This window comes from Acinonyx jubatus, chromosome D4 (genome assembly GCF_027475565.1).
Source record: "Acinonyx jubatus isolate Ajub_Pintada_27869175 chromosome D4, VMU_Ajub_asm_v1.0, whole genome shotgun sequence".
Taxonomy (NCBI): Eukaryota; Metazoa; Chordata; class Mammalia; order Carnivora; family Felidae; genus Acinonyx; species Acinonyx jubatus.
In genome coordinates, this window is record NC_069391.1 from 65049463 (window position 1) to 65070983 (window position 21521).

The following is a 21521-nucleotide window of genomic DNA, read 5'->3' on the forward strand; positions in this document are numbered from 1 at the left end:
AATGAACAGGTGAACGAGGGTGGGGGGTACCTGGTATTCATTCATACCAGGTATGGAATGAATCAGTCACAGGAATCAAGGGCACAGCATAGGGAATATAGTCAACAGTTTTTAATAGCAATGTAGGGTGGGGGTAGCTACACTGTGGTGAGCACAGCATAATGTATACAGTTGGCAAGTTACTATGTTGTACACCTGAAACTACGGTAACATCGTGTGTCATTTATACTCAAAACATTTGGGAAAGAAGATGGCAAGAGGATGAATAAATAGAAGAGAACACATTTCCCTACACCTCATGAAATGAGTCTCACAATCCTGGAATAGATCTGACCAATTAAATGTGCTTCATTTATCTGATGGAAAATATTAATTCCTTTTTAAAAGTAGATTTAAGTTAGATATTATGAGCCTCATTTGGGTTAGATAAAAAGCAACATTTTCCACTGATGATTGCATGAGCACCCCCTGCTAAGCAGTCACGGTATCTAGAACATGATGACTTTGGAGACCCCCAGAGGCTAAGTTGTTACCTTCTGACTGGAGTGTTTTCAAAGCATGCATAGTGGTATTGAACCCTCCTTGTTCCATTATCATAGACAGATTTAGGATTGCCTTTTCTAATTCACCATCCCTGAAACTTGGGAATAAGATCTTAAATGCTGAAGAGAACCTGGAATTCTGATGTATCATCCGATTTTCTATGATTCCTCAACAGGCATGTGGGTGTGACACAATTTTATGAACAAATGCTGTCACTAAGCACAGTGACAGAAAAGCCAGGTATCCAAGTCCATATGGTTCTGACCATTTAGGTGGGAACCCCACATGCTTTGTTGACACATGAAATAAAGGAGAAGGGTACCTGGGTGGCCCAGTCCTTAAGCATCTGACTTCAGCTCAGGTCATGACCTCATAGTTGATGAGCCTGAGTCACATATCAGGTAAGCTCCAGCCCGGTTTCAGGTGAGCCCCTGTCTCTCTCCCTCTCCCTCCCTCCTTCCCTCCCTCCCTCCCTCCCTCTCTCTGTCCCTCTGTCTCTGCCCTTCATTCACTTGGGCCCTCTCTCTTTCTCTCTCTCTCAAAAAAAAAAAAGGCAGTGTGGTTTATAGACAAGGTGAGGTTGAAACCTGTACTTTTCAAAGTCTGGAGTGTTAATTGATAGTGTTAATGTTCATACATCTCCATTTTTCTTGTGGTCCTGTCAGTCTTTGAGAGCAGCACACGTTTCAAAATAGCTGATTTCAGAGTCTTCTTATTTGGCTCCGGCAGCTAGGAAGCTTGATTTTGTCACCCAGCCAAATAAGCCCAGATATTTGGTCCACGTTTTTAGGTGGCCTGTCTTTGGTCAATACAATTCCTTGCTCTGCAACTCTCTTGGAATTTTCACACATTCAATGTTGAGCTGTCTTCAACATTGACCTGTCCTCAGGGTGGTCCGAGTGGATGCCTGGCTGGCTTCTGGCGGGTGGGCCAGGTTTCTGCTAGATCTGTGCCAGACATGGGAGACTGGTGTATTTTGTATATATTGGGAGAAAAGAAAACCCTTAACTGAAGATATAAAGAAAAGGCAGCTCTTCCACTGACAACTTGGAAGGAAATAATTTCCCCTTATTTAGCCTTAGAAGACCAGCTCATTCTTCAAGTCTTCTGAAACAAAATTAAAGTATGACTGAGAAGGACCAAGATGGCAGAACAGTATGGAAGTATTTTTTGTGTCTCTTATCGCTGAAATGCAGCCAGATCACCACTAAACTCTCTCACACACCTAGAAAACTGATTTGAGGATTAATGCAACAATCTACACAACCTGAACCCCAGAACTTGGCAGGTACGCAGAACGGAGAGGTGAACTGGGGAGACAGAAGCCGTGGAGGGCAGGGAGCTGTTTTTGCTTGTGGAGAGAGGACAGAGAAAGGTGTAGAGTACCGGAAAAGCATCCCCTCCCCCATAAGCAGCTGGAAAGAAAGTGGAAAAATGGAAACAGCAGCAGGGACTGAACAAAAAAAAAGGGAGAAAGGACAAAGGAGAGGGTTTAAACACCATCAAGACTCTATAAACAGGGGGGAGCACACAGTCTGAGGCTCCACAGCTCGATACTTGGTGGGGCTCTGGTGGGAAGGGCGAATCCCCAGGGACAGAGAATGAGGTCTGAGGGGTCCATGGGCCACACAGAGAGTGGCAGTTCTCCTGTGGGGAGGACATTTGTTACAGGCTGTGCAGCCTCCCCACAGGCAAAGATCCCAGGAGACCCTGGAGAACAACCACATTTGCTGGTGCTGGAATAAGGATGTTGAGGGGGAAGCCTGGTGCTAGATGTGTGTTGTGATTTTCCATAAACCCTGAACTGCTGCTGCTACAAGATCACGCGAACTTTTTCCGCGGCTGGCTGGCACCCAGCCACAGTCTCTGTGCACCAGCAGCAGCGTGCTATCCTGAACGTTCCTGTGGACAGGCTGGCACCTGGCCATTGCTCTGCAAGACCCTCCCCCAGAGGAACTCAGTGGGTCAAAGCCCCAGTTCCTCAAAAGGGAGGGGTTGAAGGGAGGGGCAAACATGGTAGAGAAGTAGGGGGATCCGAAGTTCTGTCCTCTCCAACAAAGCCATGTTGAAGCCAAAGGACCTTGAACCCCAAGAGTCCGGGAGGAAAAGAGGCAGAGTTGCTTCCAGGGACCCACCTGGACAACCTGACAGGCCATAGGAGGAGCGCTTCAGGGAACAGACATCATGCCCACAGTGGAGGCGGGACCTGCCTGCATCAAACCTCCCCCCTCCGTGCCTGGCAACTGCCTATCTACTGGAATGGGATTGAAGCTGAGATAGCTTTTGCCTTGCCTGGTTTAATTCACGGACGATTCTTATTATATAGATATATTCTTCCTTCCTTTTCTTATTCTTATCTCTTCCCTCCTCTAGTCTGGTTACCCTGGTTTTTGGCCTATTTAAGCAGACATGTTTAATCCGTTCTCTTGATACATGTTCTATACCTCCTTCCTTATTTTCCTTTCTCTCCCTCTGGATTAAGCCATATAGTTTCTTTGATCAAATTTATTTTCTCTTCTTTTTCCCCACCCCCTTCTTTACTTTTGTTTCTCTGTCTCTATTAAGCCTAATAGTTTCTCTGTCTGGACAACTTTACCTTCTTTTCTTTTTCCCCGCCTCCTTCTTTATTTTCCTTACTCTCTCTCTGGATTAAGCCTATAGTTTCTTTGCCTGGTCAAGTTTTATTTTTTCTTCTTCCCCAGCCCTGTCATTTCTCTTTTTGTATGGGATAAGGCCTCTTCCATCAGCACTGCCTCCACCCCATTGTTTACTTGTAGCTGGTGTTTCTGATTTTTTGCTTTTGGTTTTGTGTGTGTGTGTGTGTGTGTGTGTGTGTGTGTGTGTCTTTTCTGTTGTTTTTTTTGTTTGTTTGTTTGTCTGTTTGTTTTCCTTTCCAGGACTACTTCAATGAACAAACCAAAGCACACCTGGTGGAGGGTCCGAAACATTACTACAAGCAGGGAGATAAAGTAACCAAAGTAACAACAACAGAGAGCAAGTAACTCTCCGAAGAACACCTCCTGAAGGGCCAGGCCTTGGACAGCGTATGATCCCTCTTTAATATAGTAGTGCTTGCAGGTGCAAGACATATAACGAGCATTTAAAACACATAAGGGACAGAAAACTAGCCAAAATGATGAAACGGAAGAATTCTCCTCAAAAGAAATTCCAGGAGGAAATGAAAGAGAATTGATCAAAACTGAACGAGAATTTAGAATAATAGTCATAAGATTAATCACTGGGCTTGAATAAAGCACAGAAGACAGCAGAGAATCTATTGCTGCAGAGATCAAGGAACTTAAAAATAGTCATGATGAATTTAAAAATGCTGTAAATGAGGTACAAAATAAACTAGAGGTGGTGACAGCGAGAATTGAAGAGGCGGGGGAAGAATAGGTGAAATAGAAGATAAAATTATGGAAAAAGATGAAGCTGAGAAAAAGAGAGATAAGAACATTCTGAATCACAAGGGGATAATTAGAGAAGTAAGTGATTCAGTGAAATGTAACAATATCTGTATCATAGGAGTTCCAGAAGAAGAAGAAAGAGAGGGGCCAAAGCTAAGAACAAATCATAGTTGAGAACTTCCCCAATCTGGGGAAGGAAACAAATATTGCAATTCAGGAGGCACAGAGAACTCCCTTCAGACGTAACTTGGATTGATTTTCTACATGACGTATCATAGTGAAACTGGCAAAATACAAAGATAAGGAGAGATTTCTGAAAGCAGCTAGGGATAAATGCCCTTAATCTACACGGGTAGATACATGAGGGTAGTAGCAAACCTATCTACTGAAACTTGGCAGGACAAAAGGGAATGGCAGGAAATTTTCAATGTGATGAACAGGAAAAATATGCAGACAAGAATCCTTTACCCAGCAAACTTGTCATTCAGAACAAAGTTGAGCTGATAGATGGTTTTATGTCCTTAATCCAGTCTCTTCAGACAGTGAGTCAATTCAGTCAAATTCATTTCGGGAAGAGGCAACGCAGGTATCTTCCTAGAGGGAGGCCTCTGCTTCAAACAATCAGGTAATAAATAAGAGGCAATTCTATGGCAGTACAAGAAAGATAATGGTTATTAATAAAAGGATCCAGTTATAAACCAGTTTCTGAGTTCCAAGGATAGCCAGTTGAAAGAATCTCTAGATGCTGGGCTTAAAGCATCTTCAGGCAGATAAGGTAGGTAGGTAGTGGCAGGCTGACAGACTTTCTGAGAGGCTCATAGAGGAACCGGCATGAAGATTGTCTACATGTGAGTTTTGCGGTGATTTCTCAGAAGGTTGCATCAAGTTGTTCATATTCCATTTGCAGGGCTTCAGGAAAAGGGGAGTTTTGGGTATCCAGTGATTCCAAGTCAAAAGGATAGGAAAAAAGTGGAAACCATTAGTTTGGAGATTGTGGCCAGGCTTCAGAGGAAAATAGAAGAAATTAGGATCTCGTCCAGTTCATAGTGAACTCTATTAGACTGTAAAATCCACAATGGTGTGTTATTGAAACATAATGTTTCTTTCTATAATCACCCTCATTTTTACCAAGGACAGCCAAATTAAGACCAATTTGTTTGCAAAGTGTAATAGTTGCTTTTTTTTTTAACTTGGCCTGATGATGAAACTGCTGTAAATCATAGCTTATGAGAAAAAGTTGCTTAGGATTCCTTACTAATTAACAGTCCCAAACATCTGTTTTCTTCATCCTGATAATTCATCATGAATTTGTTGTCTCTTTGTCACAATGTATAAAAACTGCCTGCTTTGCTTAAAGACTCAGATATAAGTATCAGGCTGTTTTTCCAATGGGCTTTATTGGCTCCATAAAGTCTGCCTGAGTTCCTTCAAGCAGTCTGGTCATATCTGTGTCTGTGCAAGTCCCCCCTTGAATATGACATTTCTGTCAAAGCCTTGGTGATGTAACCAGTGTTTCCAAATATGTCCTGTTACAAGGAGAGCAGATTCTTATTCAACTTATGCAAATTAACCTATTGTCGTGAACATATGAGAATACTCACTGAAAGGTTTTGAATTCTGGACAGATTGGTAGGAACAAAAAGATAAGTGTCCCAGTCTTTTCATAGAAGCATGTTTTATCATACAGCTGTAAGTCATAGCTTAAAACAGTTTCCTTAATACTGGAAAAAACATTTAAAAATCAGCAATGTTTCAAAAAAATTTGTAAAAATGAGAATCATCTTCCATTCATCCAGTCTCATGTTATTAATTCTTGTTCTGCTTCAATCCAGATCTTCCATTCGTTCTGGAAATTCTTAACCCAGTTCAGCTTTACAATCTTAAGGTTTTCAGAAGCCTATAGAAAACAGTTCTTCCCATCAGCATCATTGCAGGTGAAACACATTTGCAGAAGCTTTTGTAAAAGCGTCTGAGTAAAAGTCTAACTGTCTATAAATGATAAAGATTTAAAATGTCCAAGGTTAAAGATCTGATGAGAGATCATGACAAGGCTGCTGACAAGGAAATTGGTTATTTCTCTGACACACGACAGTAACATCTCAGGACATATCAGGTTTCTAAGAGTTGCATATGATTTCTAAAACACTTTATTAACATATTTCTACATAAATGTAATCTAAGGGTGTTAGTATCCCTTATTTGACATTGCTTCCTATCTAATTTACCATAAGAAATAAGGCTAATTAGTGTAATATCTTCCTTTTTATAAAAAGACCAAATCTCTTGAAAATGTTCCATGGATCCTCTGGAATATTTTAATTGCATTGTGGTCAAAATACTTCATTTTAGAATTTGATTTTGGAAAGTGTGTGTTACAAAAAATCAAAATATTTGAACATTTGATTAAATAGGATCACATATCATTATGCAACAATATTTAAATATTCAACCCAAGTGACAATAAAAGATTCCTTTTTGAAGAGAAGTGAGCCTTTATTCCCTTGTTCCACAAATAAAATGGGCTGAATTGGTTGCTTTTCGGTGATTAATCAAGAGACCAACAAATCCCATATCCTCATGCAACTCATCTGACTCTTCCTATGCCTCAGCTTTGGCCAGGGCTGAGGGCAGCAGCAGGTACAGCAGTGGTGGTGATGGCTTCAGCAAGTGGGAAGCTGTAACCAGTCCATGCAGACAAAGCCAGAACCTGCTTGTGTCCATTGATGATAGGATGGGGCAGTGAGGCAACAATCAGGTGACCTATCTGCAGACAGACACTGGCAACACTGCAGACGCCCTCCAGGAAGTGAGAATGTAGTTTCCTCTGTGATGTCAAGCACTTCTCGGTTGTAGATGCTGCCATTGTCAAACACCTGCTGGTGATCATCCCAAAGGAGAAGGGGGAGTTTCTCAGCACATTCAGCTGTGTGGCCTCGCTGGCCCCCGCTTTGTCTCCAGTCTTAATCAGCTGCACATCACTCAGGATTTCAGTGGTGCCCCTGGACATTTTAGTGGCGATGCCTAAAGCCTGGGAGAAGAAGGTCTTCTTCGGCCCCAGGCAAGTGTTCTGGGCTAGTACAGTGACTTCACATGGGGCTATGGCACCACCACGGGGCGGCAGCTGGCACCTTAGCCAGAAGCATGTCCCTGATCTCGGTGAGGTCCTCCTTGGTGAGCACAAAGCCCACATTCACCCAGATATGAGGCAACGGTTTCTCCAGAGCTTGTTGTTCTCCAGATGCCCTCAGATGACCTCATACATCATGGGGATCATGCCACAGCAGCACCACAGCATTCCCATGCAAACACATGGGGGCCAACTGCGTCTTCCTGGAACCCACGTTGTCTGCTCCCACAATGAAGGATGATCGTCCAAAAGATGGATGATCTTAAGGAAGTACTTGAACTTCCGGGTCACCTTGTCTTCCCTGGGCGTCATGGGGATGCATCAATGATTGCCATGCAGAGTTTAAGAAAGAAGTCATTCTCATGATGACACCTGGAGAGGAGGGCCAAGAATAAAAGATTTTAAAGGCAAAATGCTGCACGTTATACAACAGTGAACAAACTTTAGCTCTTTTAATATTAAGACTCAGTTTTCTTGAATAATCTGATAAAGACGAAGCACAGAAAATTTATATTTCTTTTTATATCCTTTTTTTGAAAATTATTTAGTTATTTATATTTTAATTTACATCCAAGTTAATTAGCATATAGTGCAACAATGATTTCAAGGCTAGTTCCAGTGACTCATTCCCTATGAATACCACCCACTGCTCATCCCAACAAATGTCTTCCTATTGCCCCTTACCCATTTAGCCCATCCCACCTTCTATGTCCTCCAGCAATCCTTGTTTGTTCTCTATATTTAAGAGTCTGTTATGTTTTGTTCCCCTCTCTGTTTTTATATTATTTTTGCTTCCCTTCCCTTATGTTTATCTGTTTTGTCTCTTAAAGTCCTGAGTGAAGTCATATGATTTTTGTCTTTCTCTGACTGATTAATTTCACTTAGCATAATACCCTCCAGTTCCATCCACGTAGTGGCAAATGGCAAGATTTCATTCTTTTTGATTGCTGAGTAATACTCCATTGTATATACATACCACGTTTTCTTTATCCATTCATCCATCGATGGATTTTGGGCTCTTTCCATACTTTGGCTATTGTTGATAGTGCTGCCATAAACATGGGGGTGCAGGTGTCCCTTCAAAAAAGCATACCTGTATCCCGTGGATAAATGCCTAGTAGTGCAATTGCTGGGTCGTAGGGTGGTTCTATTTTCAGTTTTTTGAGAAACCTCCATACTGTTTTCCAGAGTGGCTGCACCAGCTTGCATTCCCACCAACAATGCAAAAGAGATCCTCTTTCTCCGCATCCCCGCCAACATCTGTTGTTGCCTGAGTTGTTAATGTTAGCCATTCTGACAGGTGTAAGGTGATATCTCATTGTGGTTTTGATTTGTATTTCCCTGATGATGAGTGATGTTGAGCCTTTTTTCATGTGTCGGTTGGCCATCTGGATGTCTTCTTTGGAGAAGTGTCTGTTCATGTTTTCTTCACTGGATTATTTGTTTTTTGGGTGTTGAGTTTGATAAGTTCTTTGTAGATTTTGGATACTAACCCTTTATCTGATATGTCATTTGCAAATATCTTCTCCCATTCTGTCGGTTGCCTTTTAGTTTTGCTGATTGTTTTCTTCTCTGTGCAGAAGCTCTTTATTTTGATGAGGTTCCAATAGTTCATTTTTAGTTTTGTTTCCCTTGCTTCTGGAGACGTGTTGAGTAAGAAGTTGCTGTGGCCGAAGCCAAAGAGGTTTTGCCTGCTTTCTCCTCCAGGAATTTGGTGGCCTCCTGTCTTACATTTAGGTCTTTCCTCCATTTTGAGTTTATTTTTGTGTGCGGTGTGAGAAAGTGGTCCAGGTTCATTTTTTTTTTTGCATGTCTCTGTCCAGTTTTCCCAGCACCATTTGCCGAAGAGACTGTCTTTACTCCATTGGCTATTCTTCCCTGCTTTGTCAAAGATTAGTTGGCCATACGTTTGTGAGTCCATTTCTGGGTTCTCTATTTTGTTCCATTCATCTGAGTGTCTGTTTTTGTGCCAGTACCATTCTGTCTTTACAGATTTGTAATACATCTTGAAGTCCGGGATTGTGATGCCTCCTGCTTTGGTTTTCTTTTTCAGGATTGCTTTGCTATTTGGGGTCTTTTCTGGCTCCACACAAATTTTGGGATTGCTTGTTCTAGGTCTGTGAAGAATGCTGGTGTTATTTTGATAGGGATTGAATTGAATATGTAGATTGCTTTGGGTAGTATCAACATTTTAAAAATATTTGTTCTTCCCATCCAAGAGCATGGAATATTTTTCCATGTTTTTGTGTCTACTTCAATTTCTTTTATAAACTTTCTATAGTTTTTAGTGTATAGATCTTTCACGTCTTTGGTTAGGCTTATTCCTAGGTATAATGTGGTTTTTGGTGCAATCATAAATAGGATCATTTCTTTGATTTCTCTTTCTGTTGCTTCATTATTGGTGTATAGAAATGCAACTGATTTCTGTGCATTGATTTTATATCCTGTGACTTTGCTGAATTCATGGATCAGTTCTAGAAGTTTTTTGATGGAATCTTTTGGGTTTTCCATACAGAGCATTATGTCACCTGCAAAGAGTGAAAGTTTGACTTCCTCCTCGCCGAGTTGGATGACATTTCTTCCTTTGTGTTGTCTGATTGCTGAGGCTAAGACTTCCAATACTATGTTGAATAATAGTGGTGAGAGTGGTCATCCCTGTCATGTTCCTGACCTTGGGGAGAAAGCTCTCAGTTTTTTCCAGTGAAGATGATATTACCGGTGAGTCTTTCATATATGGCTTTTATGATCTTGAGGTATGAGCCTTCTATCCCTATTTACTGTAGAGTTTTTATCAAGAAAGGACACTGCATTTTGTCTAATGCTTTCTCTGCATCTATTGAGAGGATCATGTGGTTTTTGTCCTTTCTTCTATTGATGTGATGAATCACATTGATTGTTTGCTGATATTGAACCAACCCTACATCCCGGATATAAACCCCACTTGGTCATGGTGAATAATTCTTTTAATGTATTATTTTATCCAGTTGGCTAGTATCTTCTTGAGGATTTTGCATCCCTGTTCATCAGGGAAATTGGTCTGTAGTTCTTTTTAGTGGGGTCTTCATCTGGTTTTGGAATCAAGGTAATGCTGGCTTCATGGAAAGAGTTTGGAAGTTTTCCTTCCATTTCTATTTTTTGGCACAGCTTCAAAAGGTGTTAACTCTTCTTTAAATGTTTGGTAGTATTCCCCTGGAAAACCATCTGGTGTTGGGTTCTTGGTTTTTGGGAGATTTTTGATTAGTAATTCGATTTCGTTACTGGGTATTGTCTGTTCAACTTTTTTATTTCTTCTTGTTCCAGTTTTGGTAGTTTATGTGTTTCTTGGAATTTGTCCATTTCTTCCAGATTGCCCACTTTATTGCATATAACTCCTCATAATATTCCCTTATTATTGTTTTTATTTCTGCTGTGTTGGTTGTGATCTCTCCTCTTTCATTCTTGGTTTTATTTATTTGGCTCCTTTCCTTTTTCTTTTTGATAAAACTCGCTGGGGGTTTATCAATTTTGCTAATTCTTTCGAAGAACCAGCTTCTGGTTTCGTTGATCTGTTCTGTTTTTTTTGTTTGTGATAGCATTGATTTCTGCTGTAATCTTTATTATTCCCTGTCTTCTGCTGTTTTGGTGTTTTATTTGCTGTTCTTTTTCCAACTCTTTAAGGTGTAATGTTAGGTTCTGCATCTGAGACCTTTCTTTCTTCTTTAGGAAGTCCTGGATTGCTATATAGTTCCCACTTATAGCAGCCTTTTCTGCTTCCCAGAGGTTTTGGACTGTGGTGTTATCATTTTCATTGGCTTCCATGTACTTTGTAATTTCCTCTATAACTTCTTCATTAGCCCATTAATTCTTTAGTAGGTGGTTCTTTAGTCTCCAAGTATTTGTTATCTTGCCAAATTTTTCTTGTGGTTGATTTTGAGTTTCATAGCATTGTGGTCTGAAAATATGAAAGGTATTTTCTTGATCTTTTTGTACTTATCGAGGGCTGATTTGTGTCCCAGTATGTGATCTATTCTGGAGAATGTTCCAGGTGTACTTGAGAAAAATGTGTATTCTGCTGCTTTAGGATGAAATGTTCTGAATATATCTGTTAAGTCCCTCTGGTCTAGTGTGTCATTCAAAGTAATTAGTTCCTTGTTGATTTTCTGCTTACATGATCTGTCCATTTGCTGTAAGTGGGGTAGTGAAGTCCCTACTATTATGATATTATTATCAATAAGTTTCTTTGTGTTTGTGATTAATTGATTTATATAGTTGGGTGCTTCCATGTTTGGAGCATAAATGTGAAAATTTTTAGATCTTCTTGGTGGATAGACCCCTTAATTATGATATAATGTCCTTCTTCATCTCTTGTTACAGTCTTTATTTTCAATTTTTTTAAATGCGTATTTATTTTTGAGAGAGAGACAGAGTGGGGGGGGGTGGAGAAACAGAGAAAGGGAGACAGAGAATCTGAAGCAGGCTCCATGCTCTGAGCTGTCAGCACAGAGCCCAATGCAGGGCTTGAACTCACAAACTGCAAGATCATGACCTGAGCTGAAGTCGGATGTTTAACCAACTGAGCCACCCAGGTGCCCCATACAGTCTTTATTTTAAAATCTAGATTTTCTGATACAAGTGTGGCTATTCTGGCTTTCTTTTGGTGACCATTAGCATGATAGAGGGTTCTACATCCCCTTACTTTCAATCTGAAGGTGTCTTTAGGTCTAAAATGGGTCTCTTGTAAACAGTATATAGATGGATCTTGTTTTCTTATCCCTTCTGTTACCCTTTGTCTTTTGATTGGAGGGTTCAATCCATTGACATTTAGTGAGTACTGAAAGATATTAATTTATTGCCATTATGTTCCCTGTAGAGTTAGAGTTTCTTGTGGTGTTCTGTGGTCCTTTGTAATTTTTGTCACTTTTGGTCTTTTGTGTTTGTTTCCCCTCTTTTCTCACCTCAGAGAGGCCCTGTTAATATCTGTTGCAGGACTCGTTAGTGGTCACGAACTCCTATAATTTTTGCTTTTCTGGGAAACTTTTTATCTCTCCTTCTACTTTGAATGACAGTCTTCCTGGATAAAGAATTCTTGGCTGCATATTTTTCTGATTCAACACATTGAATATATTCTGCCACTCCTTTCTGGCCTGCCAAGTTTCTGTAGATATGTTTGTTGTGAACCTGGTCTGTCTTCCTTTGCAGGTTAAGGACTTTTTTTCCTCTTGCTGCTTTCATGATTCTTTCCTTGCCGAGTATTTTGTGAATTTGACTATCATAAGTCTTGTTGATGATTGGTTTTTGTTGAATCTATTGGGAGTTCTCTGTGCTTCCTGGATTTTGATGTCTGTGTCTTTCCCCAGGTTAGGAAAGTTTTCTACTATAATTCACTCACCACAGTCTTCTACCCTTTTTTTCTTTTCATTTTCTGGGACCCCTATGATTCTGATGTTATTCCTTTTTAATGAGTCACTGAGTTTCCTAATTCTTATATAGTGGTCTTTTGCTTAGTGTCCCTCATTTTTTCTGCTTCCTTATTCTCCAAAAGTTTATCCTCTAGATTGCTGATTTGCTGCTCTGCTTCATCCATCCTTGCCACTGTGGCATCCATTTGAGATTGCAGCTCAGTTATACCATTTTTTAATTTCATCCTGACTAGCTTTTACTTCAATTTCCACAGAAAGGGATTCTATGCTATTTTCAATCCCAGCTAGTATTCTTATTATCGTGATTCTAAATTCTGGTTCAGATATCTTGCTTGTATATATGTTGATTAATTCCCTGGGTGTCATTTCTTCCTGTTTTATCTTTTGGGTGAATTCCTTCATTTTGTCATTTCAAAGGAAGAAAATAAATCAATAAGGTAAAAAAATTTAAAAAATTAAAAACAACACAAAAATCAAATAAAGGATGCTAGATCTTAGGTGTGTTTTGGTCTGGCTGTTGATGGAAGCTTGATAGATTAGAGAAAAAAGGGAAATAAGAGAATATTTTTAAAAAGGAAAAAAAGAAAACGTTTGAAAATTTGAAAAAATGAATACAATAAGATAGAATAAAATGAAATGTTGAAAGTAAAATAGAATTTCAAAAAATTACAAAAAAATATAGTAGAAAAAATTAAAGAAAATCTTTCTTATAAAACCAGAAAATAAAAATAACGTTTTTCTCTTTCTGTATTCAAGAATAAGAAAAGAAAAAAATGAATAGATAGAACAGTGAACAGAATGAAACACTATTGAAATTACATCCAGTTTCCCCTAGAAGTAAACTATGAAGAACTTTAGAGTCCATAAACTAAGCTGATGGAGAGACTTGTGGTGTTCAAGAGTGCTGTTGGCCCAATTGGGTGGGGTTTAGTGTAATGGCTCTCTTCTCCACTAGATGATGCTGCTTACATACTGGGCTTAATTGCTGTGGTGAGCGTAGGTGTGTATGCGCATGTGCTGGAGGGGTGACAATGGCATCTTTCAGCTACCAAGTCTCTAGTATCAGAACTCTGTGTTCTTCCCGACCAGCAATGAAGCAACCCTCCTTTGTCTCCCACCTCCATCCATTCCCCACTTCTACACTGTACGTGAATAAGCCATCAGTTTGCAAGGTGGCACCTCCCTCCCAAAATTTATCTCAAATGGGGCTGTTTCCTAACCCCTCATTTCTGAGGTTCCTGCAGCTTTGACTCATTGAGATCCTCTGAGGAAGGGTCTCACCAATAATGGTCAGGTGCAGGCCTGCCCCCAGGAACGTTTGCATGACAGTGCTGCTGCCGATGCCCAGAGACTGTTGCTTTGTGCCAGTCTTCCCCAGAAAAAGTTCCTACGATCGTGTAGACACAGCATTTCAGGGATTATGGAAAATCACCACACACATCTGGTGCCAGGCTCCACCCTTAGCATTCTTGTTCCAACATCAGCAAATGTGGCTGCTCTCTGGGGACTAATGGGACCTTTGCCTCTGGGGAGGCCACATCACCTCTACCAAATGTCATCCCAGCAGGGGAAGCACCTCTCCCCATGTGGCCCGAGGACATTCAGACCTTGCTCTCTCCTCCTGGAATTTTCCCTTCCCACCAGAGCACCACAATGTGTCGAGCTGTGGAGTTTCAGACTCTACACCCCCCCCCCCCGTTTATATAGTCTTAATGGAATTTAAACCCTCTCCTTTCTCCTTACTCCCTTTTTTGTTCAGTCCCTTGCATCTGTTTCCACTCTTCCTCTTTCTCTCCAGCTGCTTTGGGGGGGTGTTTTCCCTTAATCTCCCCCCATTTCTGTCCTCTGTCTGCAAGAAAAAACAGCTCTCTGCCCTCAGTAGTTTCTCTCTCCTCCAGTTCACCTCTCTGCTTTGCATACCTGCTGAGTTCTGTGGTTCAAGTTGTGCAGATCATTGTGTTACTCCTCAACTCAGTTTCTAGGTGTGCAAGATGGTTTGGTGTTGATCTTGCTGCATTTCAGGGATGAGAGATGCAAAAAAAAAAACTTCCATGCTGTTCCACCATCTCGGCCCTTCGACGAAAGTTTGTATTTCTAGACAACTGGTCATTAAGGTAAGGAAAAACTTTTGTTATATTTTTTATAATAAGCAAACTAACATTCTTAAGAAAATGTTTTGTCCCTTGTAACAGAGAGAAAACATAAGTTTTAATGTTGCATCAGTATCCTTTTGGTATGAAAACTCATTCTTAAAAAAATTCTTAAATAAAATCAATTTTGGCATGGCTTGCAAGAATCCAGGAGGGTTTTTCTTCTGTTCTGATAGCAGTGTAGCTGGTGAGCAGTACTTCATAAGGTCCTTCCCAGTGAGGTGACGGCACACATTTTCTTCCAAAGATCTTGAGGTCCACCTGGTCTTCTGGTGGACAGGTGTGGCCAGCCTCACCAGTTGGTGGAGGCCATGACTCTTTTCTCTGTTGGCAAGGTGCTTCAGGTGTACTAGAGAGTCCTCATCTCGAGTTAGTCATAGCATCATATTGTCCACCCACGGATGGAAGATTTAGAGATGCCAGTAGGCTTTGCCAACCAAACACTCTTTCAAAAGGGGTCAGTCCGTGTCCCCTGTTTGGAGTATTCTGGATCCTAATAAGACTCAGGAGCAAAGTGTTTGGCCTTTCATGGTTAATTTCTCGATATTTATCTTACAATCCATCTTATGTCTAGATTTTAATGTTCCATTAAAATGTTCCATTTGCCCTGAAGATAATATATGGTATGAAATTTTAATGTGTACCCAAAGATTTTGCAAGCAGGTGGTTTACACCTCCTGTAAACAGAATGTTTTGTCTGATGCAAACCATAAGGAATGGCATTTCCCCATAAGGAGAAATGGAGGTGTTAGTTTCTTTATTGCCTGCTGTGGCAGTGCCACATCTAGTCAGAGAGCATCAGCCCATCCGCTGAGCATGCAGTGACCAAACAGTGAGAATAGCACAGGGCTTGGGGCAAATCTATCAAATCCATCTATACAACCACAGAGGGCAGGTGGGCCTAGGAAGCCTTCCTGGGGTGTGCTGATTTCTTTCAGAGATTTCCCGGGATTTACAAATCATTCACTGGGAAATCATTTGGTCAGGAATGTTGTGGATGCCTGGACAAATCCAACTGTCTTTTTGGTCCTTCATTATCTTTGTGTCCAATTTGGTGGGTGGTAAGTGTAAGCCACAGGGTCAAAAGAAAGGGGGCTCTAGGAAGTCCATTTGGCCCACTGTATAATCCATCTGATAGTTGTTTGACACCTTTTTGTATCTGACTGTCCCTTGTAGACTGTGGGGCATTTGTCTGGTAATGAATACTGTCAGTCAGGGATAAAGGCAGGGTTCACAACTGGGTGGAGAAAGAACAAGGGGGCCTGTTTGGGGTGCATACTTACAGCTCTGTCAACCCTATCATTTTCTAAAGATGCAAAATCAGCTGTCTTAGTATGCACTGAACAGTGAATAATGATGGTTTTAGAAGGAGGGTAAATAGTTGTAATATGTCAGCAAAAAAAGGATTGCCTTTTAGCAATGGAAATAAGATGACGGAGGGTTAGTTAAAAGCGCTTGTTTGTAACGGGTCTGTCATGTTGTAGAGAGGTGCTATGATTTATGAACTTGTAAGACAGCAGGCACCACGTGGGGATGCACAGGTGAATAGGGGAGCTTAATGTCAGAGTGCTGGCTTTGTCCATCAGGTGACAGCTGTGGCCACCGCAGGAAAGCATGGGGCCATACCTGATGCCACAGTATCTGATGGGCATGAGAAATGTGCTCCTGGTTGTATATGATTGGCAAAAGGCTGTCCCAGAAAGCATGAAGCAACACCATTCCTTTCATTCGGTATAAATGAAAGGGCTTGTCAAAGTTAGGTAAGCTAAGAGCTGGGGTGTGGACAGAGCCAGTTTAAAGGCTTCAAATGAGGTTAATGCCTCTAAAGTCCATTGATATCTGAGAGAAGAGCATACAAAGGTTTATCAAACATTGCAAATTAGGGATCCTTTGGAGGCAGTAGCCAGCTGCCCCTAAAGATTTATGTAACCGTGTTTTCATTTTGGGGAGAGGGATGGACATAATTGATTCAAGAATACTTGGAATGATGGGGAAAAGCTGAGAGGTTTCCCCCAAAGGTCAGGAACATGACAGGGATGACCACTCTCACCACTATTATTCAACATAGTATTGGAAGTCTTAGCCTCAGCAATCAGACAACACAAAGGAAGAAATGTCATCCAACTCGGCGAGGAGGAAGTCAAACTTTCACTCTTTGCAGGTGACATAATGCTCTGTATGGAAAACCCAAAAGATTCCATCAAAAAACTTCTAGAACTGATCCATGAATTCAGCAAAGTCACAGGATATAAAATCAATGCACAGAAATCAGTTGCATTTCTATACACCAATAATGAAGCAACAGAAAGAGAAATCAAAGAAATGATCCTATTTATGATTGCACCAAAAACCACATTATACCTAGGAATAAGCCTAACCAAAGACGTGAAAGATCTATACACTAAAAACTATAGAAAGTTTATAAAAGAAATTGAAGTAGACACAAAAACATGGAAAAATATTCCATGCTCTTGGATGGGAAGAACAAATATTTTTAAAATGTTGATACTACCCAAAGCAATCTACATATTCAATTCAATCCCTATCAAAATAACACCAGCATTCTTCACAGACCTAGAACAAGCAATCCCAAAATTTGTGTGGAACCAGAAAAGACCCCAAATAGCAAAGCAATCCTGAAAAAGAAAACCAAAGCAGGAGGCATCACAATCCCGGACTTCAAGATGTATTACAAATCTGTAAAGACAGAATGGTACCGGCACAAAAACAGACACTCAGATGAATGGAACAAAATAGAGAACCCAGAAATGGACTCACAAACGTATGGCCAACTAATCTTTGACAAAGCAGGGAAGAATAGCCAATGGAGTAAAGACAGTCTCTTCGGCAAATGGTGCTGGGAAAACTGGACAGAGACATGCAAAAAAAAAAAATGAACCTGGACCACTTTCTCACACCGCACACAAAAATAAACTCAAAATGGAGGAAAGACCTAAATGTAAGACAGGAGGCCACCAAATTCCTGGAGGAGAAAGCAGGCAAAACCTCTTTGGCTTCGGCCACAGCAACTTCTTACTCAACACGTCTCCAGAAGCAAGGGAAACAAAACTAAAAATGAACTATTGGAACCTCATCAAAATAAAGAGCTTCTGCACAGAGAAGAAAACAATCAGCAAAACTAAAAGGCAACCGACAGAATGGGAGAAGATATTTGCAAATGACATATCAGATAAAGGGTTAGTATCCAAAATCTACAAAGAACTTATCAAACTCAACACCCAAAAAACAAATAATCCAGTGAAGAAAACATGAACAGACACTTCTCCAAAGAAGACATCCAGATGGCCAACCGACACATGAAAAAAGGCTCAACATCACTCATCATCAGGGAAATACAAATCAAAACCACAATGAGATATCACCTTACACCTGTCAGAATGGCTAACATTAACAACTCAGGCAACAACAGATGTTGGCGGGGATGCGGAGAAAGAGGATCTCTTTTGCATTGTTGGTGGGAATGCAAGCTGGTGCAGCCACTCTGGAAAACAGTATGGAGGTTTCTCAAAAAACTGAAAATAGAACCACCCTACGACCCAGCAATTGCACTACTAGGCATTTATCCACGGGATACAGGTATGCTTTTTTGAAGGGACACCTGCACCCCCATGTTTATGGCAGCACTATCAACAATAGCCAAAGTATGGAAAGAGCCCAAAATCCATCGATGGATGAATGGATAAAGAAAACGTGGTATGTATATACAATGGAGTATTACTCAGCAATCAAAAAGAATGAAATCTTGCCATTTGCCACTACGTGGATGGAACTGGAGGGTATTATGCTAAGTGAAATTAATCAGTCAGAGAAAGACAAAAATCATATGACTTCACTCAGGACTTTAAGAGACAAAACAGATAAACATAAGGGAAGGGAAGCAAAAATAATATAAAAACAGAGAGGGGAACAAAACATAACAGACTCTTAAATATAGAGAACAAACAAGGATTGCTGGAGGACATAGAAGGTGGGATGGGCTAAATGGGTAAGGGGAATTAAGGAATCTACTGAAATCATTGCTTCACTATATACTAACTAATTTGGATGTGAATTTTAAAAAATAAAAAAGAAAGTTAAATTTAAAAAAGCAAAAAAAAAAAAAGAATATTTGGAGTGAGATTTTGAATGCCCTGAGGCATATCCTAAACAGGTCACATCATCCTAAATAGAAAACCGTTGTTTACATCTCTTGGAGTCTAGATGTAGAGCTGTATAAGCTGTCTGCCTTGTTCAGCTAGTACCCCTAAGAGAATGAGGGAGTCCATAAAAGCTCCCAGCTTGCTTTGTTTATGGAGTAAAGGGTACCAGCAGGGAGCCTTGGGTAGAAGTTACAGTGTCTAGCTGGACTTTAAGGACTTGGGAAAATATTGCATACACCAAATATCCTTGGGGTATGCAAGCCCAGGTGAATGGTCTCCCTTTAACCGTGAAGGCACAAGAAACCAGGAGTCAGGGTAGAGAATTGAAAAGGAAGCTGCTCACAGGTCATTTCTGTAAACCAGGATGCATCAGCAGGAATGGTGAAGATTATCACCTGGATTGCAGGGCACAGGGTGCCGAGAAATTATGAAAGAGATTATGGCCTCTAGATCCTGTACAAAATGATGGATTTGTTTTCCTCTGAGTCACATTTGCCTTCTTTCTTTATGGGCAAGATTGGGGTGGTACAGGGTCGGGTGGTAAAGACAAGGATGCTGTGGTTCAAGAGAGACTCTATTACAGGGGTATCACTTGCTCCGAGTCTCTAGAGGGAGGGTGCTGGGCCACGAGGGTGAGGGTAGGTTCCTCTCCTGAGAAATGCACCCAGGCTCCCACTTCCTAACAACTCAACTTCAACTGTGTGTGTAGCCCAAAGACTGACTCGGGCACCTTTTAAAGATCCATCCTCTTCAGAGGAATTTATCTCAGGATGAACTTGCAGTAAAGACAGCAGGACACTTGGAGCTTGACCTGAAGGTGAGGAAACAAAAGTGACTTTTCTTATTGCAATTTACATTGGCATTAAATGTAGATAACAAATCTTTACCAAGAAGGTTTGCCAGTGAACATCTGGGAAGCAGCAAGGCCTGGGAGTGTGAACAGGGCCTGAAGAATCTGGGCTGGGCTGGGACATGGGCAGTAAGACGGGTCACCCCGAGACTCTGAGAGCCTGGACAGAGTCAGGTGACAGGTAGAAATCAATCCTCTGAGCAGATGGGAGAGAGAGTCACACCAATGCGACTCAAGAAATCTAGTTCCTGAGCCTCTGTTTAAAGTTATCTGGAAGGTCCTGGCGTTGACTGAGTACTGGCTGACCCATCATTTAAAGGGGGAATTGTCCCTCTGGAGAAAAATGAATTTTTTCAGGGTTACGGGCATTAGGGGAAATTGTTTCTTAGACTTTCCTTTTTCTTAAGTGCAGGACAATTTCTCCCCCAATGTCCTGTATTATTTGCAATATCTGAAGTTGTCTGGAGGCAAACGGGGACACGTCAGAGTGGGCTGGAGTCATTCTCCATCATGCTTTCACCTTTCCAAAGATTCAAGTTGTAAGGCAAGCCTTGTTTTCTGTTCCTTTCTTTTATTCCTGTTGGCTTTCTTGCGAGCTATTTTCAAAGATGCAGGTAGCTGTCTCCATTATTTTGTTTGGTGTTTGCCCTCTCCCACCAACCACACTATCGTGGACTTGTCAGGTATTTTTTTAAACCATTTTTTAAATGTTTATTCGTTTATTTTTGAGAGAGAGAGAGTGTGAGCAGGGAAGAGGGAGACAAGCACAGAATCTGATGCAGGCTCCAAGCTCAGAGCTGTCAGCATAGAGCCCAATGGGGGATCCGAATGCACAAAAGGTGAGATCATGACATGAGCCCAAGTTAGATGCTTAACCGATTGGGCCATCTAGGTGCCCCTGTTTTTTTAATATCGGGGAGGAAATTTCCCACAGAAGCAGAAATTACAAGAATTTTATGTTCTGGGGCTACCGGATTGAATACAGTGTGCTTTTTAAAGTTTGTATAAAATGCTTAACAAACGCTTTTGGATGTTCCTCTACTTCCTGAGTGTATATTTCAACCGTAGACCAGCTCACTTTGGGAAAACAGGCCTCCTCCATTGCTCCTATTAACCCTTGAACAGTTGAGCCTTCTGCTGGTCATCCCCAGGAGGGCCAGAGAGAGGCTGTGGCCCTCTGTGTCCCCTGTGAGGAGGGCTGTTTGACCTGCCTAGTAACAGCCATATACTCATGGGCTGGAAGGACTCCCTTTAGCAGCCAGTGAAGGTGTCTGTGAGTTGGGTTGTAAAAAGGTATTAATTTTTAAAATTTCTCTGTAATTTCGGTAGGATCTTCTGAGAGTAGAGGTAAAGGGACTTCATAATTGAAAAGATCTGTCGCTGTCCAGGGGACATGAATTCTTTGTGACAGGGGTCCAGGAAACACTCCTCAAGGACATTGCTCAGGAATGCCTGGAACTGGCAGAGCTATATCATGAAGCCCTGGAGACTCTGAGCAATTGTACAGACCGCAGCACAAGCTTTACCACCTAACTGGCCGCTCCTGCTAGATCTACTTCTCGACACTCAGCACCTACAGGAGCAAACTGTATTTCCCAACCAGAAGGCCAGGCCGAGGTACTCTCTATAAATCTTGTAACGAAACAATTGTAAAAATAAGGAGGTGATCGTTCAGGTTTTTTCAGGGAGAGTTGGAGTCTTTGGATTTAAGGGAACTGGCTGAAGAGCTGGGGCTCAGTTTTGAAGGGAAAGTTTCTAGACCAGGAGCCCAGAGGTCCAAAAGATCTCCTGGAGGGTCAGGAACAGAGGCTTGGGATGAAGGGGATATAAGAAGGGGGACTGAAGTCAGATTTGGTTTTTAATCCTTATTCTTAGTCTGATTTTT

The 21521-nt window shown here is 41.2% G+C and overlaps 1 protein-coding gene and 1 pseudogene across 1 annotated transcript in view; both read right to left on the minus strand.

The window, feature by feature from the left end:
* Positions 1 to 21521, minus strand: part of LOC106971464 (procathepsin L-like) — a 298037-nt gene that overhangs the window by 234460 nt on the left and 42056 nt on the right. The window lies entirely within an intron of this gene.
* LOC106971449 (60S acidic ribosomal protein P0-like) lies at positions 6159 to 7389 on the minus strand (annotated as a pseudogene).